The sequence below is a fragment of the Triticum urartu genome, chromosome 7, assembly GCF_003073215.2.
Source record: "Triticum urartu cultivar G1812 chromosome 7, Tu2.1, whole genome shotgun sequence".
Taxonomy (NCBI): domain Eukaryota; kingdom Viridiplantae; phylum Streptophyta; class Magnoliopsida; order Poales; family Poaceae; genus Triticum; species Triticum urartu.
This window is the reverse complement of record NC_053028.1, coordinates 471,707,872-471,724,549: the sequence shown is the minus strand read 5'-3', so window position 1 is coordinate 471,724,549 and position 16,678 is coordinate 471,707,872.

Sequence of the window (16,678 nt, the reverse complement as noted above, 5' to 3'; positions counted from 1 at the left end):
CATCATAAAGTTTTCTAGGGATAGAAACTTCTAATTCAAGCTTTTCTTCATAGTATTGCATTAAGGCATTAACGATATGTTTGGTAAAAGCTTTATTTTGATCATAAGCATGAGGAGAATTTAGCACGGATTGCAACAAGGAAATACAATCTATCAAAGAGCAATTATCATAATTAAATTCCTTGAAATCCAAAATAGTGGGTTCATTGCTATGTAAAGTTTTGACATCTTCAATCCTACTTTTACCAATTTTTGCATCAAGATCTAAAAACTTCGAATCATTGGGACGTCTTTTAACTAAAGTTGACTCATCTCCAGTCCCATCATTATCAAGATTCATATTGCAAAACAAAGATTTAATAGGATACACATCGATCACTTTTAGATCTTCATCCTTATTATCGTGAAAACTAGAAGAACATGCTTTTATAAAGCAATCCTTTTTAGCACGCATCCTGGCGGTTCTTTATTTGCACTCATCAATGGAAATTCTCATAGATTTGAGAGACTCATTGATATCATGCTTAGGTGGAATATATCTAAGTTTCAAAGAATCAACATCAAGAGAAATTATATCCACGTTCCTAGCCAACTCATCAATCTTAGGCAATTTTTCTTCAAGCAAAGCATTGAAATTCTTTTGCGAAATCATAAATTCTTTAACACTAGTCTAAAAATCAGAGGGCATCTTATTAAAATTTCCATAAGAGTTGTTGTAGGAATTACCATAATTATTAGAGGAATTACTAGGAAATGTCCTAGGATTAAAGTTTCCTCTGTACACGTTGTTACCAAAATTGTTCCTACCAACAAAATTCACATCCATAGATTCATTATTATTCTCAATCAAAGTAGACAAAGGCATATCATTAGGATCAGAAGAAACACTCTTATTAGCAAACAATTTCATAAGTTCATCCATCTTTCCACTTAAAACATTAATCTCTTCTATTGCATGAACCTTTTTACTAGTAGATCTTTCGGTGTGACATTGATAATAAGTAACCATAATATTATCTGGGAGTTTAGTAGCTTCTCCTAAAGTGATTTCCATAAAAGTTCCTCCCGCGGCCGAATCTAAAAGATTTCTAGAATTAAAATGCAATCCGGCATAAAAAAATTGTATGATCATCCATAAATTTAATCCATGAGTAGGGCAATTACGTATCATTAATTTCATCCTCTCCCAAGCTTGTGCAACATGCTCATGATGAAGTTGCTTAAAATTCATAATATCGTTTGTAAGAGAGATGATCTTAGCGGGAGGAAAATACTTAGAGATAAAAGCATCTTTGCACTTATTCCATGAATCAATACTATTTTTAGGCAAAGACGAAAACCAAGTTTTAGCACGATCCCTAAGCGAAAATGGAAATAGCTTCAATTTAACAATATCGTTATCCACATCTTTCTTCTTTTGCATATCACACAAATCAACAAAGTTGTTTAGATGTGTAGCGGCATCTTCACTAGGAAGGCCAGACAATTGATCTTTCATGACAAGATTCAGTAAAGTGGCATTAATTTCACAAGATTTAGCATGCATAATAGGAGAAATCTGAGTGCTAACAAAATCATTGTTGTTGGTATTGGAAAAATCACGTAATTTAGTATTGTCTTGAGCCATCGCGACAAACAATCCAACACACAAGCACACAAGAAGCAAGAAAAAGGGCGAATGAAAAAGAGGGCGAATAAAACGGCAAAGGTGAAGTGGGGGATCAGAAAATGAGAGGCAAATGGCAAATAATGTAATGTGAGGGATAAGAGTTTGTGATGGATACTTGGTATGTCTTGACTTGTGCGTAGATCTCCCCGGCAACGGTGCTAGAAATCGCACGTTGGCGGGAGATCAAATCTTGACTTGACTTGGTGTAAGCCTCCCCGCCAACGGCGCCAGAAATCCTTCTTGCTACCTCTTGAGCATGCGTTGGTTTTCCCTTGAAGAGGAAAGGGTGATGCAGCAAAGTAGTGTAAGTATTTCCCTCAGTTTTTGAGAACCAAGGTATCAATCTAGTAGGAGACTACACGCAAGTCCCTCGTACCTGCACAAACAAATAAGAACCTTGCAACCAACGCGATAAAGGGGTTGTCAATCCCTTCACGGCCACTTGCAAATGTGAGATCTGATAAAGATAATAATATAAATATTTTTGTTATTTTTGTTGTATGGATTGGAAAATAAAGATTGCAAAATAAAAGGCGGCAGAAAAGAAAGTAGATAGGAAAATAATATGATGGAAGATAGACCCGGGGGCCATAGGTTTCACTAGTGGCTTCTCTCAAGATAGCAAATTCTACAGTGGGTGAACAAATTACTGTCGATTAATTGATAGAAAGGCGCATAGTTATGAGAATATCTAGGCATGATCATGTATATCGGCATCACGTCCGCGACAAGTAGACCGAAACGATTCTGCATCTACTACTATTACTCCACACATCGACCGCTATCCAGCATGCATCTAGAGTATTAAGTTCATAAGAACAGAGTAACGCATTAGGCAAGATGACATGATGTAGAGGGATAAACTCAAGCAATATGATATAAACCCCATCTTTTTATCCTCGATGGCAACAATACAATACGTGCCTTGCTGCCCCTGCTGTCACTGGGAAAGGACGCCGCAAGATTGAACCCAAAGCTAAGCACTTCTCCCATTGCAAGAAAGATCAATCTAGTAGGCCAAACCAAACTGATAATTCGAAGAGACTTGCAAAGATATTAAATCATGCATAAAAGAATTCAGAGAAGAATCAAATATTGTTCATAGATAATCTTGATCATAAACCCACAATTCATCGTATCTCGACAAACACACCGCAAAAAGAATTACATTGAATAGATCTCCAAAAGAATCAAGAAGAACTTTGTATTGAGATCCAAAGAGAGAGAAGAAGCCATCTAGCTAATAACTATGGACCCGAAGGTCTGTGGTAAACTACTCACACATCATCGGAGAGGCTATGGTGTTGATGTAGAAGCCCTCCGTGATCGATTCCCCCTCCGGCGGAGCGCCGGAAAAGGCCCCAATATGGGATCTCATAGGTACAGAAGGTTGCGGGGGCGGAAATTGGGTTCCGTGGTGCTCTCGGATGTTTTGGGGTATATGAGTATATATATAGGCGAAAGAAGTAGGTCAGTGGAGCCACGAGGGGCCCACGAGGGTGGGGGCGCGCCCTCCTACCTCGTGGCTGCCTCGTTGCTTCCTTGACGTCCACTCCAAGTCTCCTGGATTGCGTTTGTTCCAAAAATAACTCTCCCCAAGGTTTCATTCCGTTTGGATTCCGTTTGGTATTCCTTTTCTGCGAAACACTGAAATAGGCAAAAAAACATCAATTTGCACTAGGCCTTTGGTTAGTAGGTTAGTCCCAAAAATAATATAAAAGTGCATAACAAAGCCCATTAAACATCAAAAACAGATAATATAATAGCATGGAACAATCAAAAATTATAGATACGTTGAAGAGGTGTCCCCTCCAGCAAACTTCTTGGTTTCTTTGTGTCTCGACGCGGAATCGAAGCAAATCCCGACAAGATCAAGGCAATCGAGCCAAAATGGCTCAAAGACGTTTGTAGGCTCACCAGCTGCGTTGCTGCCCTGAGTAGGTTCATCTCCAAATCGGCTGAGCGCGCCCTCCCCTTTTTCAGAAAAAGGCGGGTCCAGTAAAGTGGACTCCGGAGGCAAAGGCAGTGCTGCAAGATTTGAAGAGGTACCTCTCCTCCACGCCAATCCTAGTCGCGCCTAAACCACAAGAGTCATTGTTGTTGTACTTAGCAGCAACGAATCAAGTGGTCAGTGTTTCGCTAGTGGCGCGGAGGGAAATTGAGGAAGAAGAAGCAGTAGAAGCAGAGCCGTCGGATGGCGGGTCGGGGCCCTCCCCGGCAGAGCCTGACGCCGGCAAGGCCCGATCCCGACAAGGCAGAGTCTGAGCAGATGGTCGAAGTGGGACAGAAGAAGAAGGTGGTGCAGCAGCCCATTTGTTTTGTTAGTTCCCTCTTGCAGGGGGCTAGATCAAGATATTCTGGTATGCAGAAGCTACTTTTCGGCCTCCTCATGGCCTCGAGAAAGCTGCGTCACTATTTCCAAGCGCATGAGATCACTGTCGTCACCCGCCTCCCTTTACAACGGATTTTGCACAACCCAGATGTGACACGGAGGATTGTGGAGTGGGCATTGGAGCTGTCAAGATTTGGCCTCAAGTTTGAAAGTACTTCAACGATCAAGAGCCGAGCCTTGGCAGAATTCATAGCAGAATGGACCGCAACGCCCGACGAAGAGGTTCAACAAACCACCCTTCCCGGCAAGGAGACCTGCCGTGATTGGGTTATGTACTTTGATGGTGTTTTCTCACTGCAAGGTGCTGGTGCCGGGGTGCTACTCGTCGCACCCACCGGAGAGCACCTCAAGTACGTAGTCCAGATGCACTTTCCTCGGGAAAAATGAACGAACAACACGGCGGAGTACGAGGGATTGCTTGCTGGTCTCGGGATCATGGAAGACCTCGGAATCAAGAAGCTCATCATCATAGGTGATTCGCAGCTCGTCGTTAAGCAAGTCAACAAGGATTACCAGAGCCCATTGATGGAGGCCTATGTGGATGAAGTGAGGAAGTTGGGAGAGCGTTTTGACGGATTGCAAGCAGAGTATGTTCCCTGAGCGAAGAATGGCATTGCTGACAACCTGTCGAAGCGCGCTGCCCTGAAGTTGCCTGTGGAACCAGGTACCTTTGTGCTTCAATTAACTCAACCGTCTGTCGAGCCATCAGCAGGGCACAACAAGCGAAGGAAGGCAAGCCCTGGCAAGTACTTTGTCGTTGAGCTCCCAGGAGCCGCCGGCAAGGACGTTGCCGGGTGCCCCAAGCTTGCCGGAGAGCAGCAACCCCTGGCAAAGCCTCGAGCTCTGACCGTAGAGGCAGCTGCCCTTGCGGCCAAAGATGTGCCTTTAGTCCTTCCATCGAGCCTCAGGCTCCGGCATGGGCACAACACACCGTCCGTTCCTTCTAAACGGGGGAGCTTCCCGAGGAACAAGCAGAAGCAAAGAAAGTAGCCCATCGGTCCAGCATGTACCAGTTTGTGGATGATGCCCTACACAGAAGGAGACCGAACGGCATGAAGTTGAAGTGCATTCCTCGGGAAGATGGACTGAGGATGTTGGCGGAGATACATGGAGGCATGTGTGGCTCCCACATAGGGTCGAGAGCCCTTGCCGGCAAAGCATTTCGGCAAGGCTTCTTCTGGCCCACCGCCCTCTAGGATGCAACTGCCCTAGTAACCAAGTGTGAAGCGTGTTAGTTTCATTCAAAGAAGCTTCATCAACCAACCCAAGCTCTTCGGAAAATCCCTCTTTCCTGGCAATTTTCGGTCTGGGGGCTCGACATACTAGGCCCCTTTCCCCGTGCAGTCGGGGGCTTTGAGTACTTGTACGTCGCGATCGACAAGTTCACAAAGTTGCCGGGAGTGGAACCAGTGAGAAAGATGACAGTACAGTCAGCCATCAAGTTCTTCAAGGGACTAGTCTGCCATTTCGGTGTGCTGAACAGAGCCATCACTGACAACGGCACGTAGTTCACGAGCTGCACCTTCATGCAGTACATTCAAGACCTCGGCAGCAAGGTATGTTTTGCTTCTGTTGCTCATCCCAGAAGTAACGGCCAGGCTGAGAGGGTGAATGCCGAAGTGCTGCGAGGCCTCAAGACCAAAACTTTTGACAAGCTGCACAAGTGCGGAAGGTGCTGGATTGATGAATTTCCAACGGTTCTTTGGTCAATCAGGACGACACCAAATCGAGCCACTGGCCAGACACCCTTTGCCCTGGTATACGGGGCAGAAGCAGTTCTCCCCACGGAAATCATATACGGGTCACCTCGAGTGCTCGCTTATGATGAGCTTAAGCAAGAGCAGTTGCACCAAGATGATGCGACGCTCCTTGAGGAAGATCGTCTTCGGGCTGCTGTGCGAGCCGCTCGCTACCAGCAAGCCTTGCGCCGCTACCATAGCCGCAAGGTTCACGCCCGAAGACTTGAGGAAGGCGACCTTGTTATTCGGTGGATCCAATCCGCCAAGAATTCAAACAAGTTGACGCCAAAGTGGGAAGGCCCTTATCGGGTAATACGAGTCACCAGGCCCGGCGCAGTCCACCTGGAGACCGAAGATGGCATTCCGGTGAGCAATTCCTGTAATATCGAACATATTCGCAAGTTTTACCCCTAAGGCGCGGTTGCCGGGAGCCCCGGCAACCCCCATGTTGTACTAGCCTTGCCGGCAAGGCATGTAACCCTATGTACAAAGCCAGGCACAGACCCTGTGCATAGTCAGGGGAAGGAATCCCTTAGTATGTATAGTTTCCTGTCAATTCCCATGTTTTTGTGTATACATATATGCATGCTTGTCCAAGGTACTATACTGCTTTTTGATTCCAATAAATATTAGTGGACCGCCAAGGCTCCATGCTCTTGCCCTCTCTCCTTTCCAGCCACGGCGAGGACGCGTGATCCCGCTAAGGACCCGGCTCCGGCAAGAAGTTGAGAAGACCGGCTGGCACGGCGATCCCGGGCAAACCAAACAGATAAAGTTTACCTCTTTCCCGTTCGTGTTTGTAACCTATGATGTGCATTAGAAAACCTCGCCACCCTTCTTTAAAAAAAACTCGGGTGCTCCCATTCTCGGCCCGAACACTGCTTCTGTCGGAGTGGTCGTAGTAGCCCTTGTTAGAAGGGGGTGGACGGGGGGCTGGGCCGTTTATCTGTAACCCGGCAGATGTGATTCTCCGGCAGGCGCAGAGGGCACCGGTAGGATAGCTTGCAGGGAGGACTCGTTTATTTACACTAAGGAGGCATTTTGCCTCTGCACGAACATACGCGTGCACGGGTTCCCGGCAAGGCTAGACTTTTTCTTTAACATGCTGATACGAGTACAGAGGTTACAGGACACAAGCATGGGCTCGATAGATTACATTATCTAGAGATTAAGATTTGGCAAGTTCCTACAATTTAAAAGAAAGATAAGTGCCACGTAATCCGCGTTCTTGCCCCTTTCCTCCCAGGTGCAGCAGGTGAAGGCAAAAAGGAGGTGGCGGGGAAGGCGTCGATGGAGAGCTTGACGAGGAAGACCCCCCGGCAAGGCGCGTACCCGAGGGAGGAGGGCGATGCGGTCAACCGGAGTCGGAATCGGAGACCTCCCACTCGATGCCCTCGTCATCGCTGTTGCTGTCCTCCTCATCACTTTCCCCGAGGAGGAGGTTTCGTCATCAGTGGAGCTCTCCATGCAACACCTTAGGCGAGTTCCCAAGTGCCCAAAAACCTTAACAGAGAGCAGGCCGTTCTCCATCAATTTGAAGTGGAGGACGAGCCCTCCGACTGGCTATGGGCACGGGCGAAGGCTTTCCACCCACGGCGGAGATACATGACATGAGGGCCGGGGAAGCTGACATCAACCCGCATGTCGTCGTTCCCGCAGCCCCTCATATGCAGCCTCAAGGCTTGTGGCGGGTCGAGCTCCATCTCCCGAGCGAACAGAGTGGAGGGACGGAGGCGACCGCGCACTGGCTTGTGCAGCCTGATGAAGAATTCACGGGGCTGGTCTCCGACATGGCCCTCCATTAGGGGAGGAGCCGCTGGCGGAGGCGCGGCCGGTGCGCCGCCCCGTCCTCCTCTCCCCCGAGCACCACGACGGCCTCGTCCTCGCCCCCTCCCTCTTCCTCTTGCGGCAGGCTCCGCCGCCACGAGCCCTTGGGGAGGGGGCACACTGTCGAGCAGAGACCCTTGTCGCTGCCATCGGAGCGCCGGCGCGCCCTCTCACCATTGCAAAGGGAAGGAACGAGTCAAGATGGAAGGAGATGAATATTGAAGGATTGGAGGATGCCATCCCCCTCCCCTTCTTATAAAGGGGTGGGGCCGGGGCTCGACCGCCCCGCTTAACCAATCCGACCGCCAGGGGCGTAGGGAATCGGGACCGACCCGCTGCTCCAATCAGCGATGACCCGGTTTCCCGCCTCTCCATTAAGACCCGTACCCTCCGCGTCTGCCGCCTACCCCCCTTGGAGCATGGAGGACACGTGGCGAGCAGGCCAGGATCGAGAAGACAAGTGAAGCGACTGTTTTCTACCCCGTGATCGTGGGGCGCGGGCGCCTTGAAGGCCACGACCTGAGTCCACCTAGTAAATGAGTCGCGCCCCTGCATTTTCCTCTTTTATGGGGAAGGCGCGGGCTGCCTCTTTACCATTTACCACGATGTGACGCAAGCGTGCTGCAACCGCCCCACGCACGACCCACACGTCACGCATTCAACGCGGGTCGCGGGGAAGCGCAACTGGCGAGGGAGTTACTGCGGTAAAACCATGCCATGCGTGCCCGCACACCGTTCTGGTCCTGGCCCAATAATGCTCCATGCTTATATGTGGCCCACGCCCGGGGGCTCCTGTCGGTGTACAAAAGTAGGGGTCCTTTTTGTACCCCTTTACTTGTGCACGGGCTGTCGCAGCCACACGCCTATGGCCATGCTTGGCGGGGCAGAGGAAGCAAAGACACAAGACTACCAGAGCAGCACCAAGCCGAAGGTGCGAGAAGCAGAGGGGCAAGGTGGGCTTTCCCCGGCAAGGCTCTTGTCGGGGGAGCTTGCGTAGCCCCGACAAGAGTCTTGTCGGGGCAACTTGCCCAACACCAGCAAGGCCGCCATCCTTGAGCCTAAGAGTTCCGACACCGTCGACAACATTGGAACCAAGGCTCGGGAGGCGCCTGCATGGTGGCATGCAGATCTTTGTGGAGACCAAGAACATACAAGACAAAATGAGGACCAGAAGACGGAAATCCCCCGGCAAGATCCCTGTCGGGGACGCTCACGAGACCCCTGGCAAGACCCTTGCCGGGGACATCTGCGGGGCCGCAGCTAGGCCCCCGCCTGCCAAGGCTCCACCGCCGTTCCAACACAGCAGTCAACCCACCAACAAGGCAGGCACCTACGTGGCGACGTGCAGCTTCCAGGCCAACTCAGCAGGCACCTGCGTGGTGGCATGCAGATCTTCGTGAAGACTCTGCCACCGCACCAACTCACTAGCCAGCCAGCCAGCATGGCGATGCACGCCTAGTCAGCTTGGACGTGCGTTAGAGTGAGACAGGCGACGACGGACGAGACGAGCTTCCTTTTCGTCCCCGATAAAGTGAGAGGGCACGTCAGCAGCGCATTAAATGCATTTGTCCTACGGTGCCAGGCGATAGACTTGTGTACAGTACAAACTTTCCACCTCATGTGTGCCACTGTGGGAACCCCTTTGACTATAAAAGGAGGCCCGAGGCATACTGGAGAGGGATTCAGACTTTTTGGACCCTGCACACTTTGTAGCTAGTCCAAGAACACCAAATAAACACAAACCAGCAGGAGTAGGGTATTACGCATTACTTGCGGCCCGGACCTAGATAAACTCCCGCATGTTGATCTTCTAAACCTGCTCTTTCCATAGCCCCGCGCCCGCCTACTGTAAAAGGGATTCCCTGTGATCCCATAGGTGTCGTTTCCACCGACAACCCGACACTTGGGAGCTACATTATTTAAATCATGATTATGTCAAATATGGAATTCCCATGTCGTTGCAAGCATGCACCATGATACTTGGGGGCTAATGCAAGGGCATTTTTAACTCACCTTATTGAAGACCTGACCTATCACATAGTGATGAGCCGGCCCTTGGGAGCTATAATTGCTCCTGTCAAAAATTCAAAGTACACAAGCTCTTAACCTTGTGGTCGTGAGTTCAAGCCCTACGATGGAGGCTACATAATATGATGTTATTTTCAATGAAGTATATATAAAGTCCCAGCTCAGTATTGTCTTACTGAGCCAGCCCTTGGGGGCTACACGTTGCTTCTCAAGTCTACATGATCATATCTACAAAGTCCCTGCTCATTATTGCATAATGACCCGGCCCTTGAGGGCTACACTGGTTGAAGTTTTTATGAGCATAAGGCAATTACAAGTCCCAGGTTGCTGCAAGCATGACAACCCGGCACTTGGGGGCTACATATGTGGAATATTCAGTTTTGACTAGTGACTAAGATGAACAACCCAGATTCTTCAAGGTTGCGACATTTATATTGAAGCAAGTCTTAAGTTGTTGTTGCGCTCCCTTCTTAAGACTTGGGGGGCTACAAGTGATATGCATATAAGAGAGGTGCATTTTCAAGCTTGATGTTAGCAAAGATTATGACCCGGTGCCATCTATATTTACAAACCAGCAATTTTGGCAATAATAAACCGGCAAGTTCTACATCTTCAAGCCGGTTGAAAATCACATGAGTATTTCAAGACCAATATTTTTTTGTTAAGCATTGGGAGATGAATCAAATGAATTATTCTTCAGAATATTTTTCTCTGAGAAACCAATGTTAGTAACTTGATTATGAAGATGGCCTATTGACCCGGATTTTTTAGAGGAAGGACATGACAAGGACTTAAGGATGATCAGGTGTTGGTTTACAAGAATTTTTAACCCGGAGCACAACTTGTCAAATTTGTTCTTGTGTTTATTTTGCAGGATCAATTTAACATGGATAAATCCAAATTAAACTGGGGGCTAATGTCGGGGATATACCCCGCGGTGTAACCCTGCTGGATGTATGACCCGGCTGGAGCTTGGCGACTCACTGGTGACCCGCCCGGAGCATGGCGACTCACGGGTAACCCACCCGAGCTTGAAGACTTATTAGTAACCCGGCAGGCGGGTCAGACGGATAATAAGGCCCAAGGCTCAGAAGGCCGGCTCGTGTTATGGTGGGTTGGCTTAAGATGAAAGGCATAAGGAATATTTTCCTACAAAGGAAGCAAGACCAAGACTCCACTTGTAATAGAGTAATCCTAATCCTACTAGGACTAGTCATGTAACCCGCCCCTCCAACTTATATAAGGAGGGGCAGGGCACCCCAAGAGGGACCAGTTTTTGATGAGTTGGACAAATTAGGGTTAGACAGACAAATCTATAGCTCTCGAGACAGAGCGCCCTTGTAATCGTGATCATCATCATCAATATCAATGAAGCAGGATGTAGCATTTTACCTCCACCGTGAGGGGCCGAATCTGGGTAAAACCTCGTGTCTCTCGTCACCTTCAACCCCTCTCAAACTACCACATAGATGCGTTGGCCTCACGACTAAGTCATTTCAACAAGTACATCTGTCGTGACAAATCCACGATGCCTAGGGTTCATATGTATGAACATCATCAAGCAGCAACATATGAATTCCCTACTAGAGAGAGAGAGAGGAGGGCAGGGGAGAGGAAAGAGAGATCCTTATAGTCGGCGATGAGGGTGGGCTCGGGCTCGGGCTTGGGCGGCAGCGGTCCTAGGCAGGCTCGGGGCAGCGGCGGTGAAGTCGAGGGTGGTGACGGTGAGGTCGAGGGCGGCCTCGGGCGGCGGCAGTGAGGTTGAGGGCGGCCTCGGGTGGCGGAGGTGAGGTTGAGGGCGGCCTCGGGCGGCGACGATGAGGTCGAGGGCGTGCGCGATCGACGACAGCGACAGAGGAGTTGGGGGAGTTGGGGGAATAAGGGAGAGGGAGGAAAGGACTTAGCAAAATTTTGAGCCCATGCGTGGTTAAGTCAAACTAGCAGTAGCGTTGGTAGGAAAGACGCGCTACTGCTAAGTTAGCTATAGCGCTTTCAGCGAAAACGCGCTACTGCTAGAGGAAGTAGCTATTTATTTTCCTGTCTTTTCCTTTTATCAAAGGAACTTAGCTATAGCGCGGGAACACAAAACGCGCTACTGCTAATGTAGCTATAGCGCTTTGTGAGAACAAGCGCTACTGCTATGCCTTTCTCCACTATTTTTCTTTTTATTTTCTTTTTCTTTTTTTCATTTCTCCTTTTTCTATTTCTTCCATTTTCCTTTACTTTCTATTTATTTTTCTACTTATTTTCTCTTTCTTAGCAGTAGTGCTCTACAACAGAAACACGCTGCTACAAGGCACTTAGCAATAGCGTGTTTCCCTTAGGCTCGCTACTACTATTTCTAACCTACCGGCAACAGTGTGGGAATTATAGTAGTAGCGCTTTTCTGGAAAGACGCGCTACTGCTATAACTATAGTTGTAGCATGCTTTCGTGACAAGTGCTACTACTAAGTAGCAATAGCGCTTAGTTTTGACCAGCGCTACTACTATACCTCTATGTATAAGGTTTTCCCTAGTAGTGTCAGGAGGCCACCGAGGGGCCCACAAGGTGGGGGGCGCGCCCCACCCCCCTAGGCATGCCCTCCACCCTTGTGGCCGCCTCGTGGCTCTTCCGACTTGCACTCCAAGTCTCCTGGGTGTCTTCTGGTCCAAGAAAGATCATCGCGAAAGTTTTATTCCGTTTGGACTCCGTTTGGTATTCCTTTTCTGCGAAACTCTAAAACAAGGGGAAAAAAAGAAACTGGCATTAGGCTCTAGGTTAATAGGTTAGTCCCAAAAATCATATAAAATAGCATATTAATGCATATAAACCATCCAAATAGATAATATAATACCATGGAACAATAAAAAATTATAGATACGTTTGAGACGTATCAAGCATCCCCAAGCTTAATTCCTGCTCGTCCTCGAGTAGGTAAATGATAAAAACAGAATTTTTGATGTGGAATGCTACCTAACATATTTATCCATGTAATTCTCTTTATTGTGGCATGAATGTTCAGATCCGTAAGATTCAAAACAAAAATATTGACATAAAAACAATAATACTTCAAGCATACTAACAAAATAATTATGTCTTCTCGAAATAACATGGCCAAAGGAAGCTTTTCCCTACAAAATCATATAGTCTAGCTATGCTCCATCTTCATCACACAAAATATTTAAATCATGCACAACCCCGATGACAAGCCAAGCAATTGTTTCATACTTTTGACGTTCTCAAACTTTTGCAACTTTCACGCAATACATGAGCATGAGCCATGGATATAGCACTATAAGTGGAATAAACGGTGGTTGTGGAGAAGACAAAAAGAAGGAGATAGTCTCACATCAAATAGGCGTATCAACGGGCTATGGAGACGTCCATTAATAGATATCAATGTGAGTGAGTAGGGATTGCCATGCAACGGATGCGCTAGAGCTATAAGTTTAGGAAAGCACAAAAAGAAACTAAGTGGGTGTGCATCCAACTCGCTTGCTCACGAAGACCTAGGGATTTTTTATGTAGCCCATCATTGGAATATACAAGCAAAGTTCTATAATGAAAATCCACACTATATATGAAAGTGATATCATAGGAGACTCTCTATCATGAAGATCATGGTGCTACTTTGAAGCACAAGTGTGGTAAATGGATAGTAACATTGCCCCTTCTCTCTTTTCTCTCATTTTTTTAGTTGGGCCTTCTCTCATTTTTTTGGCCTCTTTTTTTCGTCCGGAGTCTCATCTCGACTTTTGGAGGAATCATAGTCTCCATCGTCCTTTCCTCACATGGGACAATGCTCTAATAATGAACATCATCACACTTTTATTTACTTACAACTTAAGAATTGCAACTCGATACTTAGAAAAAATATGACTCTATAAGAATGCCTTCGGCGGTGTATTGGGATGTGCAATGAATCAAGAGCCACATGTATAAAAAATGATGAACGGTGGCTTTGCCACAAATACGATGGCAACTACATGATCATGCAAAGCAATATGATAATGATGGAGTGTGTCATAATAAATGGAACAGTGGAAAGTTGCATGGCAATATATATCAGAATGGCTATGGAAATGCCATAATAGGTAGGTATGGTGGCTGTTTTGAGGAAGGTATATGGTGGGTTTATGGTACCGGCGAAAGTTGCATGGCACTAGAGAGGCTAGCAATGGCGGAAAGGTGAGAGTGCGTATAATCCATGGACTCAACATTAGTCATAAAGAACTCACATACTTATTGCAAAAATCTATTAGTCATCGAAACAAAGTACTACGCGCATGCTCCTAGGGGGATAGATTTGTAGGAAAAGACCATCGCTTGTCCCCGACCGCCACTCATAAGGAAGACAATCAATAAATAAATCATGCTCTGACTTCATCACATAACGGTTCACCATACGTGCATGCTACATGACTCACAAACTTTAACACAAATATTTCTCAAATTCACAATTACTCACTAGCATGACTCTAATATTACCATCTTCATATCTCAAAACAATCATAAGGAATCAAACTTCTCATAGTATTCAATGCACTTTATATGAAAGTTTTTATTATATCCCTCTTGGATGCCTATCATATTAGGACTAATTTTATAAGCAAAGAAAATTACCATGCTGTTCTAAAGACTCTCAAAATAATATAAGTGAAGTACGAGAGTTCATCAATTTATATAAAATAAAACCACCGCCGTGCTCTAAAAATATAAAAGTGAAGCACTAGAGCAAAATTGCCTAGCTCAAAAGATATAAGTGAAGCACATAGAGTATTCTAATAAATCACGATTCATGCGTGTCTCTCCCAAAAGTTGTGTACAACAAGGATGATTGTGGCAAACTAAGAAGCAACGACTCAAATCATACAAGACGCCCCAAGCAAAACACATATCATGTGGTGAATAAAAATATAGCCTCAAGTAAAGTTACCGATAGACGAAGACGAAAGAGGGGATGCCTTCCCTGGGAATCCCCAAGCTTAGCCTTTTTTGACATCCTTGAATATTACCTTGGTGTGCCTTGGGCATCCCCAAGCTTAGGCTCTTGCCACTCCTTATTCCATAATCCATCAGATCCTTACCCAAAACTTGAAAACTTCACAACACAAAACTCCAACAGAAAATCTCGTAAGCTCCGTTAGTATAAGAAAATAAATCACCACTTTTGGTACTATTGTGAACTCATTCTTTATTTATATTGGTGTAATATCTATTGTATTCCAACTTTTCCATGGTTCATACCCCCGATACTAGCCATAGATGCATCAAAATAAGCAAACAACACGCGAAAAATAGAATCTATCAAAAACAGAACAATCTGTAGCAATCTGGATATTTCGAATACTTCTGTAACTCCAAAAATCCTAAGAAATTAGGAAGTCCTAGAAAATTTGTTTATTAATCCTCTGCAAAAAGAATCAGTATTTTATCACGCTTCTATAAAGTTAAAACTAATCTCTTGGGCGCAAAAGTTTCTGTTTTTTAGCAGGATCAAATCAACTATCACCGTAAACTATCCCAAAGGTCTTACTTGGCACAAACACTAATTAAAACATAAAACCACATCTAACCAGAGGGTAGATGAAATATTTATTGCAAAATAGCAAGGATAGATATTGGGTTGTCTACCAACAAGCGCTTTTCTTTAAAGCCTTTTAGCTAGGCATAAAAACATGAATAGATCTAAGTATCATCATCTTTGGCATCCAATCCATAAGTGGCTCTCATAATAGATTCATAAGGCAATTTAATTTTCTTTCTAGGGAAGTGTTCCATGCATTTCCTTAACATAAATTGGAATCTAATGTTTCCTTCTCCCATATCAATAATTGCACCAATCGTTCTAAGGAAAGGTCTACCAAGAATAATAGGACATGCAGGATTGCAATCTATATCAAGAACAATGAAATATACGGGCACATAATTCCTATTAGCAACAATAAAAACATCATTAATTCTTCCCATAGGTTTCTTAATAGTGGAATCCAAAAGATGCAAATTTAAAGAACAATCATCAAATTCACGAAAACCTAACACATCACATAAAGTTTTCAGAATCATGGAAAAGCTCGCACCCAAATCACACAAAGCATAGCACTCATAGTATTTAATTTTAATATTAATAGTAGGTTCCCACTCATGATAAAGTTTTATAGGGATAGAAACTTCCAATTCAAGCTTTTCTTCAAAAGATTTCATCATAGCATCAACGATATGTTTAGTAAAAGCTTTGTTTTGATTATAAGCCTGAGGAGAATTCAACATGGATTGCAACAAGGAAATACAATCAATTAAATAACAATTATCATAATTAAATTCCATGAAATCCAAAAGAGTGAGTTCATTGCTACTTAAAGTTTTGACCTCTCCAACCCCACTTTTATCAATTTTTGCATCAAGATCTAAAAACTCCGAATCATTGGGACGCCTTCTAACTAAAGTTGACTCATCTCCAGTCCCATATTTATCAAGATTAACATTGGAAAACAAATATTCAATAGGAGTCACATCAATCACTGTAAGATCTTCATCATTATTTTCACGGAAACTAGAAGAGCACGCTTTTATAAACCAATATTTCTTAGCACACATCTTAGCGGTTCTTTCTTTGCACTCATTAATGGAAATTATCATGGCGACTCATTGATATCATGCTTAGGTGGAATAGATCCAAGTTTCAAAGAATCAACATCAAGAGAAATTCTATCCACGTTTCTAGCCAAATCATCAATCTTAAGCAGTTTTTCTTCAATCAAAGCATTGAAATTCTTTTGCGAAATAATAAATTATTTAAAACTATTCTCAAAATTAGAGGGCATCTTATTATAATATACATAATAATAGTTGTAGTAATTACCATAATTATTTGAGGAATTACTAGGAAACGGCCCACGATTAAAATTACCTCTGTATGCGTTATTACCAAAATTGTTCCTACCAACAAAATTCACGTCCATAGATTCATTATTGTTTTCAATCGAAGTAGACAAAGACATATCATTAGGATAAATTGGAGCACTCTTATTAGCAAACAATT